Genomic DNA, 25,711 nt, shown 5'->3' with positions numbered 1-25,711 from the left:
TCGAACTGCGGGGGGGGTAAGGCAAATTGCAGAGAGTACCCTCTGCTGATCAGCCTGCTCATCCATCCGTCCATTAAACATAGCCGCCTCCACTCTGAGCACCGCTCTGAGAGCGGGCGTACCTGTTTTTGTTGTGTTGTGGTAGTCATGGTGACAAGCCATGCCAGAGCCCTTGCCGCCGTTGCCCGTGAAGCAACCCAAGGGGGGCCCCGCCCTAAAGGGCTTTGAAGGGGTCTCCACACGCTGCATCACATACCGGCTCTCAACCTGTCTCTGTTTAGGAGAAGACTCATCAACAGGACCCTGAGGCGGGTTTATGCTCCAACTCGTGGAGGTGTGTGCAGTGCTATTCACCTCGTGCGTAATAGCCGCGCTAGGCTTAATACGACTGTGTGTAGGCACAACTGGAACAGAGAAAAAACTGCGATGCTTGTTACCCGAAAGGATAGAAGTAGCCGGTTTAAATGTCAAGCCCTGTTGTCTTTTAACCGACTGGTTAAATACCGCAGGCTTATACAGCGAGCCTTGCTGTTTTCTAACCGACAGATTAGAAACAGCTGGCTCAAACGGCGAGTCCTTCTGTCTTTTACCCGAAAAGGAAAAAACAGATGGAATATGCAACAAGTCCCGCTGCCTTTTAACCAATAGATTAATGGCAGCCGGCCTGACTAGTGTGGGGGACATGTGAGACACAGTTGCTACAGACACACTGTTGAGATTTGAATCGTTTTTATTCAAAATTCTCTCTTCCCACATAACCCCCCCAAAGAGTCATCTTCGGTTCTGTTTCCTCGGAGGTTCCCTCGGAGGAGCAGACCAGGAGCGGGGGTTCCGTTTTCCCCTCCGACTCGACGCCTGCAGATCCTGTCTCTGTGGCGGAGGAGCGGAGACCTGGGACGGAGCCCCTGCAGCTGCCGAAGGGCGATTCTGACGCCGTTGCTGTTCTGCCCTCGCTGAGACTGTTGCGGGGGCTGCGGGTGCTGTCGTTGCTGTCGCTGCTGTTGCTGAGGACGTTTGTCCTGAAGCCAGCTAGCGTGACGCCTTATGTCTTCTGCCTGCTCCGCGGCAGATTTCATAGACTCCACCATGGTGTGGAACTGTGGCCCAAACAGTCCGTCCGGACTGACTGGCGCCTCCAGCAGCTCCTTTCCTGCACCCTCCGGTATATTCCCCTGCTGTAGCCAGAGGTACCGTTGAACCTGTGTCGCCCATGTCGCAATCCGCGCCTGCGAGACTGCGACTGCTGCGCACAGGGTAAGTGCAGTACTAGCCGCCTTACCTATCTCCTCAGCCTCCACTGAGGACATGGTTTTAGACTGCTCTGACATTTCCACCATGGAATTTGACAGCAACGCTATATTGTTTGCCGCCGCCGACGCCTGGAACGCACACTGATGCATGCGGTCAGTCTGTCGGGCGACAAACCAATCTTTGGCGGCAGCCAACATGGGTTGCCGTCCGGAAACCGTGTTGGCCTGCCTAGCCCCAAAGAATGCCGTGAGGTTCGGCTCTAGAGGAGGCACGGTCGGGAAATTCACGTCCGTGAATCCCTCCACTCTCGTGAGGGGCACGTATGTCCCTATCGGAGCTTTCATTGCTCCAGGGTCCCTCGCTGCCCCCTCCTGGTACTTCCTTATGGCCGGGAAGCGTGGCCAGATCGGGTCAGTCCTAACCCTGTGCACCCGGGAGAACACCCCGGACATATCATCCGGCGGTGAGCTCTCCTGAGCTAGGGGAACAGGGAGATTTCTCCAGGCGGCCGCCTTAGATATAATCTCCGGAAGTTCTAGGAGGATCCCACCGATCGATGGCAACGCCGTGGCGCCGGAGATAGGGATCACTGGGACGTACACCGGCCCTGCACCGGGCCCCATACCTGTCTCCTCCGTCCGGAGGGGAGAGATGATGGGGGAATCACCCGGTGATCCCTGAATGGAGGGGACGTAGTCGTCCGACTCGTGCCCTCCACTCGGATCCAGGAAATCAAGGGCTTTGTCCCCGGAGTACTCCTCCTGGACGTGCCAATCGTCCTCGGCGGCCGCAGCAGCGAGAGCGTCCGCTCTCTGCTGTCTGAGGGCCAGCGGGAGACGGGCACAATGCGAGCAAGACACCCCGGGATTGAGAGCAGCGTTCGCATGCTCTAATCCCAGGCAGGACTCACACTGTGAGTGCCTGTCAAAACTCATAATGTAGCCCGTTCCGCATACGAGGCAATCCCTGACACAGCCTTGACTTTCCTGTCCAGTCTCCATTTTACCGGAAAACAGAAGCTTTTTAGGAGGAATGCTTGTGTTACGGTAAGTAGCTCTTAACAGAACTGTTTTTGCCTGACAATGCTTCTGCAACGGAGTGCTGAAGAAAAGTGGGAGTAGATAGTAGGGCCTACTTCCTATTTATACGGAAGTGAGCCCGGAGGTGGGGCCCACGTCATAGGTGGGCGTGGATTAAATCTGTCAGTGCTGCACACGTGCAGGAGGGATTACCCAATAGCGATAGCCTTAGAGGGCGAAGCCTTATACGATATAGAACAATGCATTATCAAACATTAGAGTTTGAGATACCAGTTCAAACCAGACCTTTTCGGAGAGGAATCATAATGTTATCTTATAGAGTGGTGAAGTGATGACGTATTCACCAGTGGGGTATTTACTGATTTGACTGATAACAACCTCTTGAGCTTATTTTAGGACTCATTAGCTGGGTTACAACTCATTACTTTACACACTGGTTAATGATTCCCAAGTTACACTTTTGTTGTTCGGCATTGTGTACACACAAAGATAATCAGGCTTTATTTCCTGGAGGAATACCAGGAATAAATCTGGGATAGATGTCCGTTAGAAAAACTGCTTGTAGATTTGCTGGTTAATACAAATAAATAAATAAAATAAAGTGTTATTTTGTTGACATTTCACATCATCATGAAGCAGTAATAAAATAAAATACTCCCTAAAAATCCTGTTTTAGGAACTTTACTTGAGAAAAAGTACAGAAGCATTGTCAGTAAAAGTTACTTAAAGCATTTTCAGTAAAAGTTTGCAGAATCACTCGTTTCGCATCAACATGGGAGCAGCATCGTTTTGATAATTCCAATTATTTTGCGTATTCAGATTTACAAGAAATGTAACAAAATACAGTTAGACTTGCCTAACTTTCATATCGTTTTTATTTGAGATAAAATTACAGCGTTTATATTTTGCAGAAATATAATAGTTTCATTTATTTATTTTTACATTTGTAAAATCGCATAAATCATGGAAAACATTGGATTGTGTCTGGATTTTAGTTTGTCTTTGATAATTGTACTTTGAAAATTACATTAAAAAAAAACATTTAAGACTTTGGGTAAACTGTGATGCCCTTTTCTCATCTGCATTTTTCAACATTTTAAAAGTAATCCATTAAATTTGAAAATAATCCAGAGATGAACAAATTCAGGAATAATCCTTATAAAGCTTTTTTTTAAAAACACTTACCATCTTGGATCAAAGCTTCATGAAATCTGCTGAAACTGAATTAACTCAGAGTCTGAAGGAAGGTACATGTGCCTGGAGGTGTGGTTACAGAAATATTTTAATAATCTCCATCATCGGGAACTTTCCATGGATGTGTTTTTGTTCACTATGACTCCAATATTTATACAGGACGGTGCGTTGAATGGTCCTTTACTTCCTTTACAGAATATTTGTACATTGACTAACAGAAAAATAAACTACAAATCAACATGAGCAGTGTTTTATTCCATGGACACAACTTCAGTTTAAAGACCTTTATAGACAGGTTGACGCAATAATACAAAATACTCGCCTGCAAATATTTTGCATGAAATCTATTCGTGCCGGCAGCGAAGAAAATTAAAAAAGAATGTAAGTATTGATGTGTGAATTTATTATAATGGGTGATAACATGATTGGTGGATGATTATGAGTGAGTGGTCCATCCGCTTCATCTGATGTGTCAGTTCTAGACGATGTAAGCACAGTAGAGTGGTGCAGGGATGTCGTTTTCTGTAGTCCGACCCTGAAGGCAGCATCTCCCTGGTTCAATGGGATTTTCCATTGGATTTTCGAATTATGGTAGAAAATAATCTCTGTTTCAAACAAACATTTATGATACTGACACGTTTAGTTCAGCAGAATAATCTCCACATATTAACACCACTTTATGATTTCTGAAGTACAAATCTAACGCTATAAAGGAACTACAGTACAGTCACATGACTTCACTTCACCACCGCTAAACTAAAGGTGGCTAATGTTGGGCTATAAAGGAACTACAGCACGGTCACCAGTGCTTGAATTGGGCCGGTACTCACCGGTACGCAGTACCGGCACTTCTGATTTTTACCCATGTGGTACCGGCACTTCTTACTGAGTACGTAAAATGCCGGTACTCAGCCGCCGGCAATATACGTATATATTGTAAACGCAACGCAGCGGAAATGTGTGTCTGACTCTGCCTCACAGAGGGTGACTGGCTGTCTACATAACGTGGCCTGCCGACATTGCCACTTTCATACAGATCATACTAATGCCCTCGATTGGTCTCTGCGTGTCATTCAAGCTCGGGAGGGTGTGTGTTGGTGTATGTGTGGCGCGAGCGAGCGACAAAGTGCGCGCACCGGTTACGTGTATTGTTGTTAGCATCTGGTGCTAGCTAGCTGCGCTAACGGATATCAGGAGCTGTTTCAACAACAAGGTGGAGGGAGAGTCCTTTGCTGACCGACTGAGAGGATGATAACTTCAGCTCTGGTGAGGTAAATTACTCTCTGAGTCTTTAGATAGTTAACGTAGTTTAGGTTATCTCAGTGGGTCTCAAACGGTTCGGTCACCATTTATGTAAACACATATTTCCATTTGAGGGGGTAGTGATTAGTAAAATATGCATGAATAATACAAACAAAATGTTAACTAGGTGAAAAAAGGTAAGATAAACTTGTTGAGAGCTAAAACTAGTCTTTGCTGTTGCCTCAAAGAGGAGCAGGGGGAGAGGAGGGAGACAGGAGAGGCCGATTCAGGAGCCCAGACACACTCACAACTATAAATGAACCAAAAACAAATAAATAAACAAGTTTCAATGTTTTTTCATATTGGATATTGTATGTTATTGCTTATGGCCATGTACTTATGATTTTATGATTATTTAAATGTATACATTTTTGTTTCATATGGGTGTAGTCTCTTTATTTCCCCCTCAAAATGCACCAGATTGATGCATTTAAGTCCAACATTTTAAAAAAAATCTTACCGGGGGAGCATGCCCCCAGACCCCCCTATAGGATTTGAGGCCCGGCCCCACTGTTCCCAAATAGATTTGCTATTTTTTTTAAATAGTAACCCATCTCCATATGTTTCTTTTTGGGTAGTAAATTTAAACTAGAGGGCTATCACTTTGTGCAGCAATGCTATTGACAAATAAATCCAGCAAAATGGCACAAAAAACTGGTAGTGGCCTCAGGGACGAGGAGTCATTTAACCAGCCAGTAGGAGTCAAGCTTTACTTTCTTTTATATCCATAAAGAAAAAGTAAATCTGTTTACAGTTGTTTCATTATGGATGTTGAGAGGTATCCATATATCTCTTCATTTTGCTCTCAAAGTGCACCAGAGTGATGCATCTAACTTCAATATTGTAAAAAAAATGTTCCCGGGGGAGCATGCCCCCGGACCCCCCTAGACTAGAGGGTGTCAGGTCCACTCCCCACTTATAAAAATAGCACTTTACCACTGCACCCCTTCTAATCTCAGATGCACCCCGAGTCATTTTGTTTAAGTACAGTGAGCCTTTCTAAAATATACAGTAAAGAGACAAACCCACCAGCATTATAGGATATACTATGACTTTGTGCCAAATACTTGTTGCTGATTTAGAGTACTGGCACCTTTTTTATTCCAATTCAAGCACTGACGGTCACATGACTTCACGTCACCACCGCTAAGCTAAAGGTGGCTAATGTTGGGCTATAAAGGAAATACAGCACGGTCACATGACTTCACTTCACCACCGCTAAGCTAAAGGCGGCTAATGTTGGGCGTGATAACGTTTAGTCACATTTTATTTATGTATTTTCTGGTCCTTACATCATGAACTTGGCCTCCTCAATGAAGTCCTCCTCCAACATGGCTCCCTCTCTGATGGCCTTGATGGCCACTCAGTGTGGATGCCTCCACTTCCCCAGCCTCACCATGCCAAACGTAGATATATAAAGACTAGATGACCCACCCGCGCTGCTGGCCAATGGGGACCAACGTTGCCACATGGCGGCCATCTTGCCACAGGTAGCTCGCTCAAACATTTTGGTGCACTATTGAAATAACCATAGCTTGCTGAATTTTCAAACAAAAAAAACCCAAAGTTCAAACGGTTTGGTTTGTTATAAACATCAAAGATGTAGTTATGATACTGTATACTTTTCAACATGTCAAGCATCCTGTATCATAGCCATGCTAATAACGTTTATAATAAACCAAACCATTTGTAAATCAGTCAAGATTTCAGTATTTTTGTGCAGATCACTCACCTCACAACAGCTACCAGATTAGTTGTTGACTGTGGCAAGATGGCCGCCGGTGAGCTACGCTGGCGACTCCCCCTTGAGCCATCTAGCGTTTATATATACTATATCTATGAGCCCAAACAGCAGCTAGTGAATACATGCAATGGCGCAAGCTTAAGTTTCACTTTCGATTGCATGATACAGCCCAGCGCAACACCTTCGTCACACATGTTGCCACTTGTTTGTACCATTTTCAGGCGATTTGTAATCTGTTCTAGAAAAACAATGTGGTTTTTTTTAGATATCAAGAAGCGTATAAAATAAACAATGGATGTATTTTATGAACATTTATCCATGCTGGAAGTAGATCTAGATGTTACGAGTGAGATAGAGATTATTATGTAATAATCCGATGAAACATTGCATGAAGTCTGTTGATGATCAGAGGCTGTTGTTGGGGCAGACCATGCAGGCCAGCCCCATGGTCACCAAGGTTCATGTTTTAATCGCATTTTTACCAGAAAAGCCAACGCGAGCCTCACATGTGAAAAAATGGTTTACACTTCAGAGAGTTAGACTTGGGCATGCGACCATAGTTTTACTGTATTTTGTTTTGAAAATCCACAGCGGATGTTTGTTTCGTACTCATAGAATGTATATATAAATGGAAGTTTTGTCCGTGACGTCACCCATAGGATTCTGCAGAGTTGCAGAGAAGCCTAAAGTAGGCGGTGTCGGCCACTAACGTCTCGACAGTGACGTCAGAGTCCAACTCCCGCCTTCTCCAGCCCGATCCAAATAAGGGCAAAGACGGGACCTGCTGCCATGGAGAGCTGGAAGCTCCAGAGCTAGCTGAGGCTACCAAGCTAAGCTAACATGCTCCCCGTCTGCACACTGCCGTCGCATTTTCCCAGCTCTAGATCCTTGACTTTAGACAAACAATTCAAAAGACAAAATCAACTAAATGTATTTAAAGACCAATCTTTATTTGAATGTGCCTCTTAACCTGATATATTAGTTATAAAGTAATAGTATTGACAATCTAAAAAAACTCAGCAACTCAAAAGGTAATTTATATTTCTTATTGTCTAAAGCATTTATTATTTTCATTTTCCCCCTCTCATATTCAGTGTGGATGGATTGAGACAGCGTGGTGTCCAGAGAGCTGCAGAGACTTCAGGGAGAAACCTCTGTGTGATGGACGTCCTGTCTGTTGGTCTGGAGAGGACTGAGGGTCTTTCCTCTGCGAGGAGGACCAGGCCTGATGGAGGATCCCATGCTGGGCAAAGCTGATACCGACTGCACAGGCCTAGTCTGTCACGTTATTTGACTAAATGTGTTTACTTATACATGTAATAGGTTTACACCTTCTGTCCATATATGCTTTTTATTTAAAACATTTGATTAAGTTTTGGTTCACATTTCAATAAATTGAATTTGTATTTGCACTCCTTTTGTCCATTATTCTTACTGAAGATGTTAGATTACACATTCACATCTGACTGAAGATTGGCCCCATTTATTTGTGACGTTGCAAACTCTGCGGTACAAGGCACAAGTGATGTGAAGATCATAAAGCGAGGCAAATAGAAAGAATCAGCTGATGGAGTGTTGATGTGGAAATAGGTGCATTCGATCAGCTGACTATGTTTTTCGCCACACTTTATAAGCCTGACTATAACCACCCCTTCTCTGAGGGGCAGGCAGCGTCACAAACAAATGATGGTCCTGATAGACAACAAGCATATTCGGCGTGCAGATCTTTGTTTTCACAATAAAAGTAGTTTCTTAGTGTACTGGTCTTAAAATCTCATAGCATCAGCTTTTAATGTTCTTCTTGGATGTTCTTCTTGACCCTCAGAGAAGGAGAACATGTTGTGTCTTTCAGGCAGGTCCTTTCCTAACAAAAATTACAGGAAATAAAAAACATTATTGCAGAACAAGTGTGTTATTTATGAAAGCAGTGTGTTGGTGTGTTTAGGGATATAATTATTTTGTAATTGTAATGGGTTTTTTTTATTTCAAAGACAATCAGATTATGAATGAAAAGTATGAAGTTCATCAACATTGAAATATATGTTATTGTCAAAATAATATTTAACTGTTACAAAACGTAATGCAACTGTAGAAGCTTGCTCTGTTGTCTCACTGAAAGAACAACTTTTACCACGTTTTTTACAGACAATATTGAGAGATAAATAGTAGCAGTTCTCACTATGTGTTAAATATCTTTGCCTTCAATACATTAAATTAGAAAGCTGACAAAGTCATATTGCTTGTTAACATCTAAATTAGGGATGCTCCGATCGCCAATTTTGGGGCCGGAATCAGTATCGGCCGATACCGATCCGATAAATGGAAGATTTAAACATCACTTTAAATCTTCCATTTAAAGTGATGTTTAAAACTCAGTTAATGGGCTCATTCTCTGGCGCTTCCACAAACAACAATCAACATAATTATTGCATTCAAATGATGATGTACATTATTCAAGTTTACATTCACTTTGGATAATAACACGGGAGACATGAGCGGAAGCGCTCTCTTTTCCTCTCTCCCTCCCTCTCTCTCTCTCCTTGCAGTATCAACACTAATTATGACTTTTATATTTGATCCAATCAGTATATTGGTATATGTACAGCATAACGGTGCACAGCTGATAGAAAGGGACACCTGGTGGTTAAAGCACGTTATTGAAATGTATTATTTTTATTATTAGATATTAATATGAGACACAGACAGACAAACTAATAAGGCTTTATTTAAACATTAAAGAATACTTTAGGTGAAGGTCTTATTTTGAATAAGAAAAAAGCTTTGGGGGTATAAACATTAAGCCTGACAAAGTACTAATATATTGCTTTCCTGCAATGTTAACTACTGTATGTTTAAGCACTTATTTTAACTGATATTATACATATGTATTCTACTCTTATAAGATGTATGTAGATAGAATAAGAAATGTGCAGAATATGACAGTTTAATGGTGGAGGTATTCACACATATTGATAGATGTCTTGTAATGCACTGTTGAGGAACCTGCGACCCAAGTTGTTCATCTCCGGCCTTGTCAGGTATTGAACAATCAATAAATAAAGAACACATAATTATTAAATAAAACACAGAATTTGTGTGACTATACTAAATGATTTACAAATAAACACCACTGCATATTTACTTAATCATATTTATTATTATTATTAGTAATATAAATAAAAGGGTCATGTTATAAAACAATTCACTCAACAATTCCTAATCATGAAGGTGGAATCTAACTATATCCAGAATATTTTTATTGCATCCAGGGGTAGAAACATGTTTTTTTCTGCTGTAAGGTTGGGCATTTTAACATGGGCATCTATGGAAATTGACCCTTTCTGCAGTCATCGCCTATCGGCCAATAGATGAACTGCAGTTTGTCGCACTTCCTTATTGTCCTCCCGGCTCTGCCCCAGAGTTTGCCGCTTGGTTCTATATCGTATAGAGAGGCGAAGTCCCTCCCCTTCCGGGAGCCTCCATGGGACCCCGGAAGCGGAAAATTATACATTGAAGTCAATGGAGAGAGAAAAGTTATCTTTTGATCCCGTTTGAATTGTGCCACGAATGACACATATGATGTTTGTCAATCTTAAACAATCATTTCCATGCAAAAAAAGTCAAAGTTTGTCGTAAAAATGCTGAAATATAAGACTATGAATAATACGCAACTAGAAAGACTACAAATCCCAAATGCATTCTGGGTCGCGTAAGTGATGTCATAGGCGATAATGCTCCAAGACTGGTTGTGACTCGCAAAGCAAAGAGGAAGAAGAAAGACTGATTTATTCCCTCCAATAAATATAAGAGATTGCTCCAATAAATTCACTTTTACAAGATGCCTGTGTGCTTTGTACCAGGTTGTAATCACAAAAGAGATCATACCACTTGCTCGTTCTATCGCTTCCCGTCTGATGAAAGGACCAGGAGTCGTTGGACCAAACATATCAGGTAATATACATGTTTTGCATGGAACATAGTCAAGTTAGCTTCCTAGCTAGTAGCGAGCATGTTAGTTAGCATTATATTACATTACTTAGCCTTGTCATTTGTATTAGCCTTAACATGAAGTAAACCAAAATGTTAAACAGTAAGAGTAGTCATGATGGTAAGTATTTTGTGAAACATTTGAAGAGTAGCCTATCGCCCCCTCCACCAGGTGCTAAGGGGGCGGGAGGTAGGCTAACGCCACATTAGTATCAGCGATCTTTTCTACTTAATGCTATCTGCACAAATGGTTAACATTGACCATTAAAAGATCAGGCAGTTCAGGGAGAGTCGAAGGAAGGAAGGCAGGCAGCTTTGCATGACATTCTTCTGGACGTGTTTCATTGTGATGATAGTGAGAGTGAGTCAATCTGTTTGTTGGAAAGACAGTAGTTGAGTGATTACTGAGAGAAAATTATTAAAAGAGATAATTATTCAGTGTTGTTACTTTAAAGTGTTGTTACTGACCTTTTTCTCTTTTATTTTCTTTACCTCACCTGTAACTGCTGAGACCCTGAGGAACATGCACTCTGGACTGACCTGCTCTGGTAACCTGATTTCCACTGTACGTAATAGTATTTGGTTATGGTATATTATTTATATACATCAAAGGCACAATGCACCCCCCAGAGACACATGTATTGAGTGGGATATTTTGCATTGGTCATGTGAAATCATCTTTACATACTAGAAAACTGTAGGAGCGGCAACTTGTTTTGAAATTGAATTTTTAATATCCGATAATAACGTTGATCTGTTTTCTTTATTCTTCTCTCTTCCCAGCTCCATCCATCACCATTCTCTGTTCCTGCAGGTCCTGCTTGCTAATCAATATTCATATTTTTTTACACAATTACAAATAAAGTCAATGTATTGTATGACATGAAGCTGTGCTTCATTCTGAGTCAATAATAAATTCATTCTGCCTTCAACTGCAAAATGATTGTGGACTGCACCGACATCCATGTAGCTGCCCCCCAGTAAGATGAACCAAGCAAAGTTGACATACTCAACATACAGCTGTGCTCTTAAGTTGACATGAAGAATTTGTGAAATATTGGTAATAACAGGTTTAATGATTATTAGTAATTAATTATATAATTTTCTCATCGTAGATGAGCAGACAGGGAGCAGATGAGAAAAGCAGAATATGCAGCTGCCATTTTCCACATGGAAAAGAGAAAGGGCCAAGTGTATTTGAGTGGACAAAAGAGAAATCCCAAATACGAAAAATAAAATTATACAATTTACAGATATATATATATATATGACTCCGGACGCATAGTTAATATTAACGAACGCACCGTAGGTAATGTAGCTGCTGAAGCTAGACCATCATCGCCGAGCAGCAGAGGCTTATTATCAGGGGTGCACATAACTTTTTTGGCCTGGAACTCAAAGGAGCACCTGGAGATGTGACTTGGTGCTCACCAAATATCGCGACCCGTCTCGCAGAATTAATAAAACAGGGATACATGGATAACTTATTGCGATATAAAATGTATTCATAAATAAATATGAATTAACACATTATGGTGTGTGTGTTAGTCTGTATAATCAGTAGTGTAGGTGAGTGGATGTGTGCAAAGTATGGTGTGTGAAGGTGTTGGATGGAAAACAAAATAAAATAAATCAAATTACTGCTCTTGTAATTAACACTGTTCTAAAACACACTGAAATCAACTGACATCCTCACATCAATCATCTCTTTAAGCATTGAATGTCTGTTCTTTTAACACTGAAATCAACTGTCATCTTTTTAAGCACTGATGAAGAATGTGACTCTCTATTCTGTTAACACTGAAACACTGAACAATAACTCAAACTGACTGCCCTTTAACCACTGCAATTAAATGTTGGTTCTGTAAACACTAGAACAAACACTGAAACACTGAAACATAACTTAACTGACTGCCCTTTAACCACTGCAATTAAATGTTGGTTCTGTAAACACTAGAACAAACACTGAAACACTGAAAAATAACTTAACTGACTGCCTTTTAACCACTGCAATTAAATGTTGGTTCTGTAAACACTAGAACAAACACTGAAACACTGAAACATAACTTAACTGACTGCCCTTTAACCACTGCAATTAAATGTTGGTTCTGTAAACTCAGGATAAAACACTGAAACACTGAAAAATAACTCAACTGACTGCCCTTTAACCACTGCAATTAAATGTTGGTTCTGTAAACACTGGAACAACTGACTGGCTCTTCTTTCAGCTCAGTTTAAAGCTACAATCTCTCCATGTATCTTTTTATTCTACAAGCTGGACATCATCATCCTCACTGCTCTCTTGACTGCTGCTATCACTGTCCTCAATTTCAACCATGGCAGCTGCTGATGTAGGCCTACTCCTCTCCCTCTGGTTGAGCCTACGATCAGCTGTTTGCATCCACAAGTCAATAGCCTGCTTTGGGTCAAAGGTCTCTGTTGTCAACTTAGACAGGTGGATGTGCATCAGGGATGACAGGCGACAGTCTGACAGGCGGGATCTGTACTTGGTTTTAATAATGTTAAGGTGTGAAAATCCTCTCTCACATGCAGCACTGCTTAAAGGCAGTGTAAGGGACAACACAAGGACTTTCTTAATGTTAGAGTAATTCTCTGGATTGCCTGTCTTCACAATGTTGACCAAGTCATACACAGAGGAGGCTGCTAAACGTTTTCCTTCTTGCTTTAAACGCATCCATTCACTTAGAATGGAGTCTCTGTCAACAGACATGCTGGCCTCATAATTCTGGAGGATGCTTTTAAGTGTTGTGTTGCCAAAACTGTGGAGGTCTTTCCTTTCCTGAGGCCAAGTTGAAGGATCAAAAATTAGAAATTGGTCACATGACTTGAGGGATTCATATCTGGTTTCAAACTCTTGAATTAAACCCCTCAGTACATTATTCTTGTCCCTGTCAGCATCAGCATTTGCAACACTTTGTTTCCTGTACTTCCCATCATCACTGTCAAGCAGAAGTGTCAGCTGGCCAACAGCTACCATGAGCTCATCTTTGCATTCACCGATACTCAGCTGATCTCGCTGGAACTTGAGAGAGAGCCCCTGTAATATCTTCCCAATATCAAGCATGTTGGCTAGGAAACAGTGAAAACGCTCTGTGCAGACATGCTTTAGGTCACTGTCATCACTTTTAGCCAGTTGTATTTTAATGGCAGGTAATAGCCTCCATATTTTTAACAGAGTCTCATGTCTCCAAGCAGACCATCTAATGTTGTGAAACTTTCCCAGTTTTACAAAGTCAATGCCAGTCTCATCACAGTGTTTCTTTAGTTGTGCTGTGTTAGCGGCACCCCTCTTTTGCAAATAAAAGCGTAGCAAACTGACAACGGAGCAATTAAAAGACTCACAGTATGGCACCATGCGATCGGCTGATTTGGCGCAGTTCTCCAGGGTGTGGGCTGTACACAGAATATGAACCAGGGAATCCCCGACGTCCACTATCCGGCGTAGTTTAGGGATGACGCCGTTGTATACTCCCACGTTGACAGCTGCTCCGTCTGTACACACCGAGACCAACTTTGTCTTCCACTCATCCGCTAATCCACATGCATTAAATAGTTGCACAAATCCGTCAACAATGTCCTGTGCTGATCGTGCTGCCCCCAGATTAATTAATCCAAGGAAATTCGAGTTTAACTCTCCGTCGCTTGACACAGACACAATGTACACGATTTCCTGCTCAGTTTTGTTGATGTCTTCTAATCCGTCAAAGAGCAGACCCCAGAATTCTGCTGCTTTTAATTTTTCAAACAGTTCCGTGCTGATTGTCTGTGCAATAGTCTGCATGATGCGGGATCCTCCTTCTCTTGAATGATACGCAGTCCCGACATCAACTCCAAGCCTCTTAAACAGAGGAATGTCCTCTTCATACGAGCGCATCGGCCGTGCGTGTTTAGCTTTATGAAAGGCCAACAGAAATATATTACTGAGTGCCTGACGCTGTTCTTCGTTAATTTTGTCTTGCCACCTATCAAGAGGGCGACTCCGACCCTGTCTGCTGCTGTTTTCAATTGTTTTAATGATGTTCACGTGCTCTTTGCTTTTCTCATGTTTTTCGAAAGGTGGGTGACTGAAATTATTTGTCCCAGTATAAAACGCGCTGTTTTTATCTGCCAGATTAGGATGCTCACGGCATAATTTGCACCACATGTCGGTGCGTTCATCATTGGATTTAAACCAGCCCACCTGCTGAAGCCACTTTTCAGAAAAAACACGTTTTCTTTGCGAGTCAGGTGGTGGTTCAGTGTGTTGTCTCTTTGGTGGTGGCGGTCCTGGAAAACCAAAAAAGTTACTCAGCGTTGCTTGCTTTTTGGACATTTTAACAAGTGCCTGCAGATAGTGTCACGATTTTCCAAGTGCCGCTCGCTGCAGAGCCGAGATCCAGGGGCGGGGCTGAAGCGCTAGGTCCAGGGGTGGGATTTTCAGGAAGAAATTTCCTCTCAGTGGCCCCAGCAGTTGGTGCGCAAAAGCGTTTCCCGGGGTTCATCTGGCAGCGCATCATTCAATTTCGGTGCGCATGCGCACTGGCGCACCAGTTATGTGCACCCCTGCTTATTATACATCATGAGCAGAGCCGACAGGCAGGAAGACTCGAGCACACAGCTCGCGCTTCATTATAATATATTAAAAAAAGCTCGCGGCCGCACATGAATCCGGGTCCCAGACCCCCTCCCATACCCCAAAAATATTTTTATTGCAGATCTACAGGAATCACAAAAACGACCTATTTTGGATTCAAAACGGAGAATTTCGCCGAAAGGTGACAAGTTTGCATCCCTGAACAAGATAACCAAAATCCTTGAATCTACACACAACTACATCTACATAAACTCAAATGACACAACGAGATGTAAAAAGGAGATCACACATATAGTCGATATAGAACTGGCCGCTTCAATCTGAAGAGCAACTAAAACAAAACACGGGAGTGTATCTTGTTCTTGTGAACACTAATGTTATCCACAGCATACACAGACACCACAAAGTTCTTAAGGAGAAAACTAGTTGCTAAAACAAAACACGTTAGTGTACCTTGTTAGCTAGCTGACATTAACCTTAAACATTGCACTCATATTACTCACTGAAACCTTGTAAAGCCGGTCCCGCATGCTGGCTCTTACAGAACCGCTCCCTTTCGTGTATGTACAGCTCTCAACATGCCCAGACTTGTAGTGATTTTCACCTCGTTTAATACCTTTTCGCCTCATTCTGAAAGAAACAGGTGAAATTTACTAACGTGACAGCCATCTTTGTGATGGTGACGCGTATTGTGCGAGACCAGAGACCTGTAGTCCACTGAGCGGTTTCACACAAAAAAAATTGTAACTTAACAGTTTTACGACACATTTTTATTTGTTTGACTTGCAAAATGTTCTTTTAATTTGACAAACATCATATGTGTCATTCGTGGCACAATTCAAACGGGATCGAAAGATGACTTTTCTCTCTCCATTGACGTCAATGTATAATTTTCCGCTTCCGGGGTCCCATGGGTCGGAAGTAGATGGGCGGGACTTCGCCTCTCTATAAGGCTTCGCCCTCTAAGGCTATCGCTATTGGGTAATCCCTCCTGCACGTGTGCAGCACTGACAGATTTAATCCACGCCCACCTATGACGTGGGCCCCACCTCCGGGCTCACTTCCGTATAAATAGGAAGTAGGCCCTACTATCTACTCCCACTTTTCTTCAGCACTCCGTTGCAGAAGCATTGTCAGGCAAAAACAGTCCTGTTAAGAGCTACTTAACGTAACACAAGCATTCCTCCTAAAAAGCTTCTGTTTTCCGGTAAAATGGAGACTGGACAGAAAAGTCAAGGCTGTGTCAGGGATTGCCTCGTATGCAGAACGGGCTACATTATGAGTTTTGACAGGCACTCACAGTGTGAGTCCTGCCTGGGATTAGAGCATGCGAACGCTGCTCTCAATCCCGGGGTGTCTTGCTCGCATTGTGCCCGTCTCCCGCTGGCCCTCAGACAGCAGAGAGCGGACGCTCTCGCTGCTGCGGCCGCCGAGGACGATTGGCACGTCCAGGAGGAGTACTCCGGGGACAAAGCCCTTGATTTCCTGGATCCGAGTGGAGGGCACGAGTCGGACGACTACGTCCCCTCCATTCAGGGATCACCGGGTGATTCCCCCATCATCTCTCCCCTCCGGACGGAGGAGACAGGTATGGGGCCCGGTGCAGGGCCGGTGTACGTCCCAGTGATCCCTATCTCCGGCGCCACGGCGTTGCCATCGATCGGTGGGATCCTCCTAGAACTTCCGGAGATTATATCTAAGGCGGCCGCCTGGAGACATCTCCCTGTTCCCCTAGCTCAGGAGAGCTCACCGCCGGATGATATGTCCGGGGTGTTCTCCCGGGTGCACAGGGTTAGGACTGACCCGATCTGGCCACGCTTCCCGGCCATAAGGAAGTACCAGGAGGGGGCAGCGAGGGACCCTGGAGCAATGAAAGCTCCGATAGGGACATACGTGCCCCTCACGAGAGTGGAGGGATTCACGGACGTGAATTTCCCGACCGTGCCTCCTCTAGAGCCGAACCTCACGGCATTCTTTGGGGCTAGGCAGGCCAACACGGTTTCCGGACGGCAACCCATGTTGGCTGCCGCCAAAGATCGGTTTGTCGCCCGACAGACTGACCGCATGCATCAGTGTGCGTTCCAGGCGTCGGCGGCGGCAAACAATATAGCGTTGCTGTCAAATTCCATGGTGGAAATGTCAGAGCAGTCTAAAACCATGTCCTCAGTGGAGGCTGAGGAGATAGGTAAGGCGGCTAGTACTGCACTTACCCTGTGCGCAGCAGTCGCAGTCTCGCAGGCGCGGATTGCGACATGGGCGACACAGGTTCAACGGTACCTCTGGCTGCAGCAGGGGAATATACCGGAGGGTGCAGGAAAGGAGCTGCTGGAGGCGCCAGTCAGTCCGGACGGACTGTTTGGGCCACAGTTCCACACCATGGTGGAGTCTATGAAATCTGCCGCGGAGCAGGCAGAAGACATAAGGCGTCACGCTAGCTGGCTTCAGGACAATCGTCCTCAGCAACAGCAGCGACAGCAACGACAGCACCCGCAGCCCCCGCAACAGTCTCAGCGAGGGCAGCGCGGGCAACGGCGAGAACAGCAACGGCGTCAGAATCGCCCTTCGGCAGCTGCAGGGGCTCCGTCCCAGGTCTCCGCTCCTCCGCCACAGAGACAGGATCTGCAGGCGTCGAGTCGGAGGGGGAAAAGGAACCCCCGCTCCTGGTCTGCTCCTCCGAGGGAACCTCCGAGGAAACAGAACCGAAGATGACTCTTTGGGGGGGTTATGTGGGAAGAGAGAATTTTGAATAAAAACGATTCAAATCTCAACAGTGTGTCTGTAGCAACTGTGTCTCACATGTCCCCCACACTAGTCAGGCCGGCTGCCATTAATCTATTGGTTAAAAGGCAGCGGGACTTGTTGCATATTCCATCTGTTTTTTCCTTTTCGGGTAAAAGACAGAAGGACTCGCCGTTTGAGCCAGCTGTTTCTAATCTGTCGGTTAGAAAACAGCAAGGCTCGCTGTATAAGCCTGCGGTATTTAACCAGTCGGTTAAAAGACAACAGGGCTTGACATTTAAACCGGCTACTTCTATCCTTTCGGGTAACAAGCAGCGCAGTTTTTTCTCTGTTCCAGTTGTGCCTACACACAGTCGTATTAAGCCTAGCGCGGCTATTACGCACGAGGTGAATAGCACTGCACACACCTCCACGAGTTGGAGCATAAACCCGCCTCAGGGTCCTGTTGATGAGTCTTCTCCTAAACAGAGACAGGTTGAGAGCCGGTATGTGATGCAGCGTGTGGAGACCCCTTCAAAGCCCTTTAGGGCGGGGCCCCCCTTGGGTTGCTTCACGGGCAACGGCGGCAAGGGCTCTTGCATGGCTTGTCACCATGACTACCACAACACAACAAAAACAGGTACGCCCGCTCTCAGAGCGGTGCTCAGAGTGGAGGCGGCTATGTTTAATGGACGGATGGATGAGCAGGCTGATCAGCAGAGGGTACTCTCTGCAATTTGCCTTACCCCCCCCCCCCCCCCCCCCCCCCCCGCAGTTCGAGGGGATTCAGGAAACGCTCCTGTCATCCCAAGAACAGTGTCTTGCGCTCCAGTCAGAGCTGCGGAAACTCCTGTTAAAGAAAGCAATTTCCAGGGTTCCTCAGGGGAAAGAAAATCGGGGGTTTTTCTCCCGTTATTTTCTTATCCCGAAAAAGACCGGGGGGATGAGACCCATCCTAGATCTGTCAGCATTCAACAGGGTGATAATGAAAAGACCGTTTCATATGCTGACAATCAAACAGGTAATGGAGTGTGTTCACCAGGGAGATTGGTGCACCTCCATAGACCTGAAGGATGCTTACTTCCACATAACCATCATCCCAAAACACAGGAAATTCCTGCGTTTTTCATTCCAGGGAATAGCGTACCAGTTCAATCGACTGCCGTTCGGATATTCTCTGGCTCCACGCACTTTTTCAAAGTGTGTAGAGACGGCGCTGGAGCCGCTACGCAGAAGAGGGATGAGAGTGTTATTTTATCTGGACGACCTGCTATTGCTGGCCCGCTCTAGAGAGGAAGCTGCTTTACAGACGGTACAACTTGTATCTCACCTGTCAAGCCTGGGTTTCATAATCAATTGGGAGAAGAGCTGTCCTCTTCCCTCCCAGGTTATCATATATCTGGGGGTGGAATTCAACTCAGCCCGCATGAGAGCACGACTCTCACAGCGGAGAGTGGAGGATCTGACAGCTCTGCTCGGGCGCGTCACACCCGGCAGGGTGGTGACAGCCCTCTCCGTGATGCAGCTGTTGGGCATGATGTCAGCTGGTCACGTGGTGATCCCCCTGGGTCTCCTTTACATGAGGAGACTTCAGAGATGGTTAATTCGCCTGCGCATCGACCCCGTGCGTCAGAAGAGACGCATGGTGTACATTCCTCTGTCCGTAGGTTTAGATCTGACCTACTGGAAAAATCCCCACGTCCTGTCAGTGGGGGTTCCCCTCGGCAGAGTGACGTCACACACCTCGGTGTTCACAGACGCATCGCTCTCAGGGTGGGGAGGAACATGCATGTCGCAGGCAGTGGGGGGACAGTGGCCGCCTCACATGTCCCTTCATATAAACGCGCTGGAGTTACTCGCCATATGGAAAGTAATCCGGCACTTCGCCCCGTTGCTGTGGAATCATCATGTGTTGATTCGAACGGACAACAAGGCAGCAGCAGCATACATAAATCGTCAGGGAGGTGTACGATCAGTGCAGCTGCTGGACACAGCCAGGAGGCTGTTGTGCTGGGCGCGCACACACGTACTCTCTGTCAGAGCAGTATATATTCCCGGCGAGCTGAACAGAGGGGCAGACCTCATGTCCAGAGGAGGTCCTCGACAAGGGGACTGGAGCCTCCACCCCGAGCTGGTCTCCCAGGTATGGAGCAGGTTCGGAAGAGCGGAGGTAGATCTGTTCGCTGCAAGCGGGAACGCGCAATGTGCTCTCTGGTTCTCCCTGAGAAGGCAGGATCACCCCCCTCTGGGGGTGGACGCGTTCGCACACAGACCTTGGCCCAAGGTGTTACTGTACGCTTTCCCACCAGTCCCTCTGATCCCTCGGTTCCTGGACCGAGTGCAGGAGGAGCGGCTGATAGCGGTCTTAATAGCCCCGGAGCGCACGGGAGCGTCCTGGTTCCCCTGCATACAGCGGATGCTGTCAGGGAGACCGTGGGAAATTCCGTGGCGGGGGGATGCTCTCTCCCAGGTGGAGGGAGCGATCCACAGTCACCCAATGTTAGGCCAACGTTTGTGGGCATGGCCCCTGAGCGGGAACACTTAGAGAGGCTTGGCCTCTCTCAAGATGTTGTGAGTACTATTCAGGGGTCTAGGGCCGCGTCCACCAGGGCGTCTTACACAGCCAAATGGACAGCGTTCCAGCGTTGGTGTGTAGGGAAAGGCTTGGACCCCGTTAAGTGTCCCCTGCCTCACGTGCTGTCATTCCTCCAGCTGTTGCTGGACAGGAATTTGGCTTATAGCACGATAAAAACATATGCCGCTGCCATTTCTTCATGCCACGTAGGTTTTGAGATCAGCACGGTGTTCAGTCACCCTCTGACAAAACGTTTTCTACGAGGAGTACAGAGACTCAGACCGGTGTCACGCGCTTTAGCGCCTCAATGGGATTTGGCTTTAGTGCTGCGCGCACTGGGTAAAGCTCCTTTTGAACCATTATATCAGGTTCCCCTGAAGTTTTTGTCAGTCAAAGTAGCTCTGCTCTTAGCTCTGACATCAGCTAAAAGGGTGAGTGACTTGTCTGCTCTCTCGGTGGCTCCGTCGTGTCTCCAGATCCAAGGAGATGGCAGCTCAGCTGTATTACGCCCGAACCCGGCGTTTATGCCAAAGGTGATAACAAGCTCTTTTAGATCAAGAGTGATAACCTTGAAGGGCTTCTTTCCCCCTCCTCACATATCGGAGGAAGAAGCCACTTTTCATCTCCTCTGTCCCGTGCGCGCGCTGGCAGGCTATATTGCACGCACGGCTGCTTTACGCAAATCCCAGCGTCTGTTTGTACATTATAGAGAGCGCTCATTAGGGCAGCCTCTATCTACACAGCGCCTGTCACACTGGCTATGTGAGGCGGTGTCAGAGGCGTATGTCTCCTCTGGGTTGGATCCCCCGGAGAAAATTAAAGCGCACAGCACCAGGGGAGTTTCAACCTCTACGGCGTTGCACGGAGGAATGACAGTGGAAGACATTTGCACGGCTGCATCTTGGTCTTCACCCTGTTCTTTTATTCGTTTTTATTTGAGGGATGTCTCCCATTCCTCTCTGACACATTCAGTGCTGAATAGCCTGTCAGAATGAGTAATGTCGGGGTTTTTTAATTGCGTGCTCTCTCTCCGGCCGGTAGGCACTTAGAGAGCTGCCCTTTTTCCCCCTCTCTTGATCGTTTTATTTAAAGGAGACTCGGTCTCTAGCTCTTATAAACGATAGGTAGCATAAGTAAGCCTACCCTCGTTCCCTTATGGAGAATATTCATTTTTTAAATGATATATTCCCTGGGAATGTGATGCTCCATTTTTACGCAGGACGAAATGGACATGGGTTATTAACTGAGTAGGTGTGTTTTGTGCTTCTGGTAACGGACGGAACCAGTGGGGCGTAGACTACATCCTGCTTCGCCCTTAACCCAATAGCGATAGCCTTAGAGGGCGAAGCCTTATACGATATAGAACTGGGGTTACGTAATGTAACCCAGCTTCTATGAGTATAGGCGCAGCCCTCTAAGGGTCGGGCCCCACTGGCTCCGCGAATAGCTGAAGAAAAGCTGTTTGTGTGGGAGTAGATAGTAGGGCCTACTTCCTAATTATACGGAAGTGAGCCCGGAGGTGGGGCCCACGTCATAGGTGGGCGTGGATTAAATCTGTCAGTGCTGCACACGTGCAGGAGGGATTACCCAATGGCGATAGCCTTAGAGGGCTGCGCCTTGAATAGAAACTGGGTTACATTACGTAACCCCAGTTCCCACCTCAGACAGTATACTGTATATAAAGGTTCCCACATGCATTTCAATCCAAACATGCACTTCTCCTTCCGTCCACCAGATGGCCTCAGTCTGTAACTTTTCACATGCTCACCTGTTTCCCTTTTTCCAATCACCCCACAGTATTTATCCAGCCCACCTCCACCTGAACTTTGCACCATAATCAATGTAGCTTCATGTCTTTGTTTTTATAAATAAATCAGTGAAATTATTTAATCTGCCAGATTGTCCTCTCTTATTTCTGCCTCTCTACAAATAATAATAATGTTTGAGCTGTTTTATTTGTCAGTGACATGACTTTACCGAGGGACCATTTATTGTAATTCCAATCCATCAAGCATCTCGAGTTTTAAAAACTCTGGCCCTACTCCAATATAATCACTGTACCATATGTTTGAAGCCTGCAGTCGCTTGCTCATCCTTCCTTTATCTTTCTTCGGTGTAACTGAAGCGGCAAGCAACTCGAACCGGTTGTCGTTTATTATCCGCAAAAATAACACTTTCTATGTTTACAGGATATACAGCAGAAGCAACAGGGTCAAGAGGGGGATTTGAAAAGAGGTTAACCAAATAGAGGAAGCTGGTATCATACTTATGGTCACTAGGTTAGTAGTTCCTGTTTCTGGACAATAGACAGAGTGTTTCCTTCCTGCTGTGTTCACTCTCTCCACATTAGAAGCTGTGTGACTGAGGCTATCGGGGAGGAATTGGACATTTGGTCCAAAGTGTAATCAATCTTTACGCTTGCATGACTGAAATCTCTTTCATTTCACGAGGAACACTTACAAGGTTTTTCCAAAACATGTTTAATGTTTCCCAAGTGTTGTGTTGTAACCAGTAGGACACCCTTGATGTGTAAAGTCCTTTTTGGCCTTATGGCATTTCAATTTATAACAAAGCGTTAATTAAATATGTTTTTAGTTTCTCGTTTGTGTCTCATGAGATTCAGTGAGTTTATCTTGAACAACGTTTCAACGTCTTTCCGAATCTTTCTATTATCTTGGTTTAATGTGGTGCCTGTTCTCTATAAGAGGTTCAACTGGAGGAGACGGTTCAGGAGAGAAAGTCCTCAGACATACCCTGTAAACCAGCAGTGGCGTTTTCTCCTGGAGGCCAAGGGAAGCCAGGCTTCCCCTGTTTTTTCGGATTGTAGTTATAATTTTAATAAATAAATAAAAACACTTCTTTTAGTTTCGGAAATTCTTTGTTGTGTGTTGCTGCCGGCCCGTCTCTCCCCCATTCTCATTGAGTATTTTACAAAGAGTGAAACAGCGCCCCTCCAGATGTTATGGTGAAACAGTAGATTGCACTCTCGGTTGCGAGAAGAGGTCAGCCGAAATTTGCTTCCCTTGGTGAAAAAAAATGGAGCGAATGACCAATCAGATGAGGCTCACGTCATGCCCCTGCCAACCTGTGATTGGTGAGGGCCATGCCAAGGGAAGCCAGAGGGTTATGGCTAGAAAGGATCCGTCTAATGTAAATATGACGTCACGTTCTCGTTCTAACTCTCGTTGTACGGCTCGGTTGTAATCGGAGCGGCTCGGAAGCGCAGTCACGTGGCTGAATGTTTACGTTTGGGATGGCGAGAAACTAAACTATATTAAATATGTAAATACTTGTTAGCGGTCTTGCTGTTGAAAGAAGAATGACAACACTGCAGATCAGCAACACTATGGTTTATTTTGTATTCACAGGCAAGTCAACGTTGTTGCAGTAAAAGTCCCAAGATAGCTCCTGGTGCAATAAAATGTATGTTGCATGTTACTGCTATAGATGTGTTTACCTCTTTTATATCCCGTTGGGTAGTTTAATCTGCAGCAATGCACCATATTCTATAATATCATCATATATGTGTCGCTTTGTCTCTGTCGTATCTTTCAAAAGTAAAGTGAAACAGCTGTTTTCAGCTTTGTGATGATGTATTTTCCAGCTGATCCAAGAGGCTTTTTAAACACCTTACTTGGCTTAAAAGGGAGGGGAATTTTCTCAACACATAAAGGAACACTTTATCCTTCAGTTTATCACAAACATTACATCAACACATTTGGAGATTCTAATTTGAATCCAGTCTGTAATTTGATATTAAGGTTTTAATAATGAAATGAGGTCATGAATCGAGTTCAAGGTTAAGATCATCTTTATTATCCTATGTACAAAAATGAACATACAACATTAATATAACAGTAACGAATAAAACAAAATAACATTATGCAACTCTGATCTTCTTGCTGATACTTTTCAAAGTTAATTTGACATTTGCTCTACTTCTCCTGCTACTGTTTGCTCTGCTTTCAACTTCTCTTTCAACTCTGCTCTTTACTCTGCTTTCCCTGTTTCCTCTGTTCTCCTCTCCTCATCTTCTCCTCAGACTATCCTCGTTTTGCTGTATCCTCTCCTCTCCTGTTCTCCTCTCCTCATACTCTCCTCCTTTTGCTGTCTCCTCTCCTCTGTTCTCCTCATCTCCTCTCCTCCTTTTGCTGTTAGATATTTAGACTGTAATGACAGCTTATGATATTCTTTTTATAACTACATCAATCACATGCAATGGATTCAAAAGGTTGTTTTACTTAGCACCTCTTTACAGCTCCAAGCTTCCAACATTCACCTGGCGGTGGTGCCTTGGATGAAAACAACTTTTGATATGATACAATACAACAACAATAGTTAACACCTATCCACAGCAATAAGCACAATGAGAAGACTAATGGTCTCTTTTATATCAGTTTCTATTGGAGTGAAATGAACTGTGCCATGTCACATAGGATTGGAATGGATGATTGGCTGTGTTTTGTGAATATAGAGGAGATGGCAAAAGTAAATATACTTTGTTCTTACCTAAAGCATCTATCCTCCTCTTCGTACCCCTGCCTGCTCCTCCCGCATTAGACTCTGGGGGCTTAGCTTTTAAAATCTTGTTCAAGCTGTCCACTCTGTAGTTGGATCTCATGACCTCAGCTTTATGACCCACCCGGCCTGAAAAAGGGTGTCTACGATGGCTGGTACTGAGAGGTGTTATGGTCCTCTTCTGCCTTTTGTGTTTGGGGGGGCGTGAAGGTGAGAGGAAGACTACTGTCATGTGGGGTGTGTTGCTTTACGTCCTCCAAAAGATCATTTAGTCTTGATATCACTGTACACATGAACGTCTCATCCTGTAGGTGGTATGTGTGCTCAGTAATTTCCCGCAATAAGGTCCCACACTGCTGTCGTTTCCTATCTCTTGAGGACTTTGAGTGGTTACCACTGCTCTGATTACAACGAGAGTTAGAACGACGTCTCTTCTAGATGTTCCCGCGATCTTCCCGCGTCCCGCCCCTTTCCGATTACAGCCGAGCCGCTCCGATTACAACGAGAGTTAGAACGAGAACGTGACGTCATATTTACATTAGACGGATCCTTTCTAGCCATAACCAAGCCAGAGACGGCTGGCTTCCCTTGCCTCACAATCCAATCAAATCTCATCAATTTAGTGGTGCAGTGACGCGTCCCAAAAAGCGGAAGTAAGCTGCACTCGGTTTCCCTCGACAAAATAGCAATTGGATTTCTCCATAGGATTTTGGAAAGTAGCTCGAAAAAAGGTCAGTGGAAAACGAACCTGTTAGGTAAATGCACGTTTTGTTCAGTCGGATAATATC

General features: G+C 44.9%; 2 long non-coding RNA genes across 2 annotated transcripts; both read left to right on the top strand.

The window, feature by feature from the left end:
* The first annotated feature begins 3,725 nt into the window (after positions 1-3,725).
* Positions 3,726-7,943, top strand: LOC307031634. Its single transcript, XR_013806017.1, has 2 exons — positions 3,726-4,751; positions 7,626-7,943. It is a non-coding gene; the product is annotated as an uncharacterized lncRNA (long non-coding RNA).
* Positions 7,944-9,984: 2,041 nt separating this feature from the next.
* On the top strand, positions 9,985-12,551 carry LOC307031633. Its single transcript, XR_013806016.1, has 2 exons — positions 9,985-11,083; positions 11,302-12,551. It is a non-coding gene; the product is annotated as an uncharacterized lncRNA (long non-coding RNA).
* Positions 12,552-25,711: the final 13,160 nt, after the last annotated feature.

Source organism: Notothenia rossii (genome assembly GCF_949606895.1).
Source record: "Notothenia rossii genome assembly, chromosome: 3".
Lineage (NCBI taxonomy): Eukaryota > Metazoa > Chordata > Actinopteri > Perciformes > Nototheniidae > Notothenia > Notothenia rossii.
The sequence above is the reverse complement of the archived record's forward strand: the minus strand, read 5'-3'. Positions and strand labels throughout refer to the sequence as shown.